This window comes from Triticum dicoccoides, chromosome 6B (genome assembly GCF_002162155.2).
Source record: "Triticum dicoccoides isolate Atlit2015 ecotype Zavitan chromosome 6B, WEW_v2.0, whole genome shotgun sequence".
Taxonomy (NCBI): Eukaryota; Viridiplantae; Streptophyta; class Magnoliopsida; order Poales; family Poaceae; genus Triticum; species Triticum dicoccoides.
In genome coordinates, this window is record NC_041391.1 from 80,277,148 (window position 1) to 80,285,618 (window position 8,471).

The window sequence follows — 8,471 nt, forward strand, 5'->3', positions numbered from 1 at the left end:
CCCCGCCTCGCCGATGTCTCCCCCGACCCCGCCTCGCCGCCGTCGCCGCCGACCCCGCCTCGCCGTCGTCTCCCCTTACCCCATCTCTCTCCCTTCCCTCTGTAAGCACTCTCCCCTTCTGATCCCTCTTGTTAATTTGCTTAGTATAACCCTAGCTATTTAGTGCTAGTTAGTATGAACCCTAGGCTATTTTTAGTGATAGTTAGTTAATTTAGTGTTAGTTAGTTAGTTAGTATGAACCCTCAGCAGCAGTTCCTAGGTACTAATTAGTTAGTAAGAACTAGGTACTAATTAGCAAGGTACTAGTTTATTTTTATTTATAGTAAGTTTATTTTCAGTAAGAACTAATTGAATTAATAGAACATGTTAGTAAGAACTTGTTGCTATTTTTTAGTTAAAGCATTTTTTCCCGCATCGACGTGGACGATGCCTATCCCGCATCCTCGTCGTCGAGTTGGTATAGGACAACACATGCTTGACCAGATGGGCCATGTCCGGGACTGGGCTCCGCCGGGGTGGTACTGGGAGGCGCTACCTACCGGGGGGCGCAGGTTGGTGAGGAGCCAGCCTGTCGTTGACCCGAACATTCTTTGGTGGCGGTCGGGTGGGCCAGTGATGGTCCAGAGGCTCGAGGACCCCGCAGAGGTGGTGCGTCACCGTCTCAGTGAGGAGGATGTGCACGTCCGTCGCTACTTGTTTGCGTTGGAGAACAGGTTCTCCAATACCTGGCAGGTTCTCCAGGGATCTCACTCGAGCTATGATCCCATGATGGTTCCTTCTCTATGGGTGTCCACCGCCCGCGCCGATACCCGTCGTTTGCTAGGGTTTTAGTTGTATTAGTGATGTTATATGTATGACACTATTCGGGATGTATTAGTGATAATATTCGACGATGTACGAACACGCATGAGATGATTTACTTTTGCTTATTGAATGCATGCTAATTTGAGTCCTATAAGATATTTTGAAATGTATATATTGTGTTGCTCAAATATGATATGTGCTTGCCCAAGTGGCCGGTCATGTTTGCAGGTTACACCTCCGAGTGGCCTATGTTTTGCCGGAGTGTTGATTCATTTCCGTTCTAGCAAATTTCAGGCGCTCGATATTTCCTATTTTAGCAAAGGTCATGCCGGATTTTTCCGTGAATTTTGGCATGACTTGTGCCAGAATATGTAGGAAATATCGAGTGCCCCGGATTTGTGTGTTGAGTATCCTGGTACTTGTCTTCGATCGATTTTCAATTAATGTTTTAACGATGAACATAGGAAATGTCTGACGACGAAAAGGATTTCGGTATTTGCAAATACTACGAAGACGAGTGCGTCCTGTGCGACGGAATCTTCCTAGATGATGATAGGCGCTTCAGCATCAAGCTTGACGAGAACTTCGAAGTGGATACAGTAAGTCACAACGACAAGTCTTTTTTCGTAATTAAGCATGACATATGCTTCATTTGCTTCAACTTATAATTTGTTTTTACTATTCTACTAGCGTATCCCCTGCCATGCAAGAGTTTTTGTATTGGATAAGATAGGTTGCAGTCGTACTATGGAGGTAAAGAAATTTTACTTGAAGACCGAGCATGGTTATATTTTCCACACAAAATTATACAATTCAGACGACTACACCTATTTTGGATGCAAAACATGGCGAGCACTATGCAAGACTTATGCATTTGAGCCTGATATGGTTATCACCTTTGATATTTGTCCGAAAGACGATATTGAAGGTAATACTGACATCTGGGTGGATGTGCAGACGCCTCCAGTTATACCAAAATGTGAGTTTCTCAACCATATTTATGTCTTCGATATTGTTTATTCAAAAGTAGTTGACAATTAATTTCTATTGATAGCTTATTTTGATGCAAGCAAACATGTCCAGCGCTTGGTAGACAGGACCATATACTGTGCCGGGGCTGAACTCAACTGCGAGGAGCTCAGTCATTATGTTTCATGGCTTGCGGATCTTGATACTGTCAAGACAAATTTTCTTCCTGGATTTAGAAATGTTAGTACTGAAAACGTGCGACCAATGGTGTTCGTACTAAACTACGGTCACATCTATTTAGGAAGGATGGTAAGATTTTTAATATTTGTCCTCAGTGCATCTTTTCCATACATTATTTTTGAAGCTAAACTTCATTGCTAAGTATGTTACCATACGATGTTCTTCAACAGGGAGTCTCGATGAATGTTGTGCCTTATGGGATCGAGACTAAAGGTACCATGAGTATTATTAGCTTGCGGCCAAGATATCCTATAGATTACTGTAGTGCATTCAAGATTAGCGACGGATGCTTAATAGTGCAAGACTGGAGCAAATATGTGATGGGGGAGCACAGAGAAGTACTAGGGGGTAACAAACAGAAGCGCATCCCGCGATTAGGAGACAGGTTCATCTGCATGCTCCAACTTGATCAAGAAGGAGAGCTACACATGTTTTATGTTATTTTACCTAAGAGAGAGCAGCAGGAGTGATTAGCTAGCTAGAAATGAGTTTGAGGATGATGTTGTGCTACACATTTACTATGATGATAAAATAGCTAGTGTTGGTGGTAATGACTATGATGATTATTATTAGCTAGTGTTAGTGGTGATTAAATAAATAATGCTGGTGGTAATTACTATGATGATGATTAAATAGCTTGTGCTGGCGGATTAGATTCAACTGGAGGCAACATGTGGTGCACATCGATAGTACTAGTAGTCCAAACTAGATCAAGTTTGGATTAGTAGTATAGTTTTGACATGCACCACATATTGCCTCCACTTGAACCTAATCCACCTTCATTTGACACACTGGACATAATGATGTAAACCTCATAACTGGTATTGTACCAGTACATATTTGTACGATGGAGAGAAAACCGCATAAATACACTAAAAATAAAATAAAATAAAATGAATACTAGTAGCGATGGACAAAAAACACGCTGCCACTAGTTTCATTAGCAGTAGCGTGGGGATGGACAAACGCTACAGCTATTTGTCCTAGCAGTAGCGTGGGAAGGCACGCGTTACTGCTAAGCAATAGCTGTAGCGCCTTATTAGTAGTGCGCCTACCCGGGCTACTAGTAGGCACAAAACCAACGCTACTGCTAGGGTTTTCCCTAGTAGTGATTCGTTATCCTCCGTACTTCAACGAAATCCTTGATCCTTGTATCAGGTGGTGTTGGCGATCCTTTGTCCGTCCCTTACTGAAGGCGCCACCTTGGAGTACTTGGTTCATCGTGTGTGGCTTTATCTCTTTCAGGTTACTTGTTCATGGTTGAGGGTTGTGGTGACTTCAAGCGGCACTCTCTATCCTACCATCCGTTTTCTTGGAGTTGTGTTGTTGTTCTTTAACATCTATGTATCATGCCTTGTGTGCACACGTTACGGTGTCATGTCGTGTTGTATCTGCTGGATTGTATGATGGTTGTTGCTTTTTTGACATCAAAGTACTCTTTATTGCAAGGTCATCACCATAATATCTTTTACAAGCGTATCAATAATCTCTACGGGTGGATCTTCCATCTACCCTGCACCCAGCTTACTTCTCGCTAGTTTGGCTAAATCATGGGTAGCACAATTAGTCTCTCTAGGAGCATGCTCAAAAACAATATGCGGGAAATCACATGCAGGGTGATATATATAATAAAAAACTGCCGCTGATAGACCGTAATAGCGACCTCAATTATTCATTGTCTCTATCACCTCTATGCAATTACACCCGACTGTAGTTGCCAAACTGAGACCAAACCATAAGGCTAGTGCCTCGGCCCTAAGTGCATCTCCACACCAATCGATTTACCTATTTCATGCCGTGATGAATCTACCATTCGAGTCTCTGATGACAGTGCCATATGAGCCCATGAGTAAGTCTGGGTCAAAAGCCCAATCCATGTTTAGCTTCACATAGTTGCTCCTTAGTCTTTCCCAGCCATGCTGCTTGATCGTCGCCTTTGCATCACTCGCCATAGTATAGTTAGCAACCAAAGCTCTGATTGCCATTGCTATGAACATAGGTTCTTGGACCATTTCAACACGCACTAACTTTCTCCTCCCCCACCATAAATATCAGGAACCAATAGCAATTTATTCTATTGATTTTTCTAGACCAAGGACCACACATTCTTTAGCTAGTTGCAACCATAAATATTCTAGCACAACTTCTCCCACATGATCCACAGTGCATGCTTTTTCAATAGAAAATTCCAAACCCAGTAATCACCATACCTCTTTAGCTCTTGCACAAGTGAATAACAAGTGCTTGGTATCATTGATGACCCACAAGTATAGGGGATCTATCGTAGTCCTTTCGATAATTAAGAGCGTCGAACCCAACAAGGAGGAGAAGGAAATGACAAGCGGTTTTCAGCAAGGTATTCTGTGCAAGCACTAAAATTATCGGTAATAGATAGCTGTGTGATAAGATAATTCGTAACGGGTAACAAGTAACAAAAGTAAACAAGGTGTAGCAAGGTGGGCCAATCCTTTTTTTTATCAAAGGACAAGCCTGGACAAACTCTTATATAAAGCAAAGTGCTCCCGAGGACACATGGGAATTATGGTCAAGCTAGTTTCATCATGCTCATATGATTCACGTTTTTTACTTTGATAATTTTGTATGTGGATGGACCAGTGCTTGGGTGCTACCCTTCATTGGACAAGCCTCCCACTTATGATTAACCCCTCTGTGGCACCCCGGCTCAGAGCAACCGGTTTACCATGCATTGCCATCCCAGAGACCATGTCTTCTGGCAACACACAACATCTTGGTACAGAAAACGACCGCTTTATTGATGCTAGCAGATCAAAGTTTATATTACAACAGGTAGCGAGGACAAGCGGCACCCACGGTGCGGCTGAACAATATGTACAATATTTAGTGAACATAAAGGGGCCTCGATCATAACAACTACGCGGCAGCGGAAGTCCATAGCATAGGGACACCGATGTGGACATGATCTAGACTCAGACAACCCTCCTTTCCAATGAGACTTTCCTGAAATCTGGCATAACACGCCAGGTCAGTACATTGAATGTACTTGCAAGCTCACAATAAACATAAACATAATGACAAACAATAACATGATAATTAACCAATTATTAATAATGCAACAAGATAGCCAACATGTTGTGATTATGCTCCTGAGAGAAAAATCTCTCGGACTGGCTTACCAACAGTAATCGCTCTTGGATCACAAACATACCAACCTCAAGGTATTAACTAGAAATATCTCGTGATCTTTCTGGCGATCACAACCACGACCAATATTTGGTCTTAAACGGTGATCCTTCCGGCGATCACAATGACGACCAACACTTGGTCTAAAACAACAAGATGACCTTTCCGCCATCATCAACAGTGGAAAATTCATAACTTAGTGTGCAAGATTTATTAAACGTTGACCCATGGTGTGACCTACTTGCGAGCGTGTCCGCAACCGTGGACTTGGCTATCAATAGGTTAATACACTCTGCAGAGGTAGCACACTATACCCGCACCACGGAACCCATGGCCTTGCACTCCCATTCGGGTGGACCAACGGCATTCCGAAGAAACCCCTCCATTGCCATGACACTCTCCCGGCCACTCCGACTCACTCCCCACTGGGCTAGTCCTGGGTGGCCCCGTGTCTACCAAAGACACAACGACCATCGTCGTGGCCAAAACATAAAATGTCCCACACTGGGACACGGTACCAAAATCTCAACAACGGGCACACAAGGTTATGTCTGCTTACCAGGCCAAGGTACCGCACACCCATAACCTTCCCTCATTGGAGGCACCGACCAGAGGCATGACAATGGACCGAATAAGGGCCTTCCCATAAAGGCAAATGTGGTTGCACTGGGAAAAACTCGTTTCAGTGGCACCACGACCCAGTCAACGATAAATTCAAGTTGAGTGATTATCAGGTTCAACTTAAAATGAAAATACCCGGTGTCATAATATGCCATGAAATGCAACACTAACATATGCATCACATATCAGCGGAAATGACTGAGTCAACTATATCCTCACTAAGCATAAGCATCAACAACTGATGACACTTCTCTGGTTAGGATTAAACCTCACTTTAAAAATAATCTTTTCTAACAAATTTTATTATATATCCCATGCAAGAAAATAACTCCAAATAATTACTCATATCCATAACCATATTATTCTTTCATCACCAAAAATAAATCCTACTTTCTTTGCCAACTTAGTTATCTTTAAACTTTCTGTAAATCAAGCATATTAACTTAAACAAGCATCTAACAGAATATAAATAACATAATAGTGATTTAAATGCATGGATTAAATCATTCATTCAAGTAAGAAAATCACAAATATTGTAATGGCACCATGAAAATGTTGTTGTGGCTTGCCTTAGTGCAGATGAGGTTCACAAGCCTCCTGGTGATCCTCAAGACAAGCCTCACCCTCTGAAAATATTTAAAAACACAAAAAGAAACATCAAGAACACTTCTGAAATTCACCAGAAAATCTAGACAGCAGGGAAAAATCCCATCATTGGTGAGTTGCTAGATTTCTTTACAAAGAACACAATGCAAAAAAGAATCAATTCATTTGGACTTATGGTTAAAGAGTTTTGACTGTTTGAAGCTCTCTAGATATATTGAAATTTGAATTTAAATAAAAACGGACTGAGTGGGAGGTGACGTCAAAGGCATAAAGCCTCGGGGTGCCACCACTCGTACCGCTTCGCGCGCGTACAGAGTGGCTGACTAGCGGGCCCCGCTAGTCAGGTGAGGGGGAGAGGGAGAAGGAAACAGAGGACGGCGCGGCTTCGCCGGAGCACACCCGGTGACGAGGGCTTCTTGGACAAAACAAGAGGGAGGGATCGATAGAGGAGACGGAGGAGCACCTGCCCGTACCCATAGAGTAGCTAGGGTTGGTCGGACGACGTCGGAATCAACCTCTCTAGCAGAAGCAGAGAGCGGAGGTTGCCGGAGACGAAGACGACGGCGAACAGAGGCGACTCCAGGGGCTCCAACCAGGCGAAAGAGCATCACCGGAGAGTGGCGGAGGCCCTAGAAAGGTTTCCCAGGCCTCGGAGGGGCTGGAGCTATGGAGACGACCCGAGGGGATCGCCGGTGAGCTCGAGCTCGCGGACGGCGGCCCGTGGCCTGCCCGGTTGGATTACGGCTTCTACAAGATCGTGGAGTGTGTGGGAGTGGTGGATGGTGCTCGAGGAGGCTGGGGAGGGCTCTATTTATAGCCGAGCGTTAAGGGGGGATAGGACTCCGCCGGTGGACACCTGGTCACGGCACCCAGCGACGAATAGCATCAATGAGAGGGGAAGAAGGCGACGCAGCTCATGCGGGGACAGTGGGCGAATGGGGACGAGGACAGGGGCACTGGGGTGACGACAAGCACAGTGCGCACCGCACTGTTATGTTGGCCGGAACGCGCCCGTGCTCACTGCGGCGAGCTCTAGCGTCAGTGAGCGCCAGGGTGGAGTTAAGGGGGTTTGGACGAGGATTGTGGCGAAGTTTGGTATGCTTAGGCAGGCGGGGACACGAGCATGCACGAAATAGAGGCTCGGGCAGAACTCAAAGGGCGTCGGCTGCATGCCTGCACGCCTGGACGAACGCGGTCACCGCGTGAACTCTACCCTCAGGCCGACCTAAGTCCAAAGTTCATGTCTGGCTTGTTGTTCGTGGTAGTTTTGAAGGTTATCACGCTTGGGTTTGGTCTCAGGTGAAGTAGAAAAGATTTCACATGCCAGGTATGTTTCTGGACAGTAACTTTGAGAGCTTACTCTGGTCAAACTGCTGGGAGTTGGGAGCTGGGCTTTCGAAGTTAGCAATCATCTACTAAGGTGATGTAGCACAAGAAAAATCAGCCACAATGGGGCAAGTAAAATGGTAGTTGCTGTAGAAACTACCATTTCTGTCCAGAATAGAAAATCTTTTTTGTAGCAAAAAAATTCCAAAAAGGGATGAAATATTTTTGCTCAGAAAGGTGCCCTAGGGTTCAAAGAATATTTGTGAATTTTCTCATATTTTTATGGGCAAGAAAAATTGGGGTTGCTTTGGAGCATATTGAGCTAGCTAGGGTTTAAGAGTGGGAAATGAATATTTTTCATCTAAGAAAAATATTCCATATAATATTTTGAGGTGAACCAGAGAGGGAATGATGGTTAGAGAGGGAAATGGGACACTTGGGTGAAAGCCAAGGGGTACCCAAGTGTTTAATTCCATATGAAAGATTCAAAACTTCAAATTTCAAATTCAAACCAACTCAGAATCGTGCAAAGAAAAGAGGGCAAAAACCAGGTTGTCACAAACCTCTCCCACTTAGAATAAATCTCCACCTCGAGATTCGGTTGCTTGGGAAAACCATTCTGGATAACGGGCCTTTAGAAATTCTTCCCATTCCCAAGTTGATTCTGACTCTGTGTGATGCTCCCACTGGACTTTGCAGAACTTCCTTGCTTTACTACGAGTGACCCTTTCCATCTAATCCAA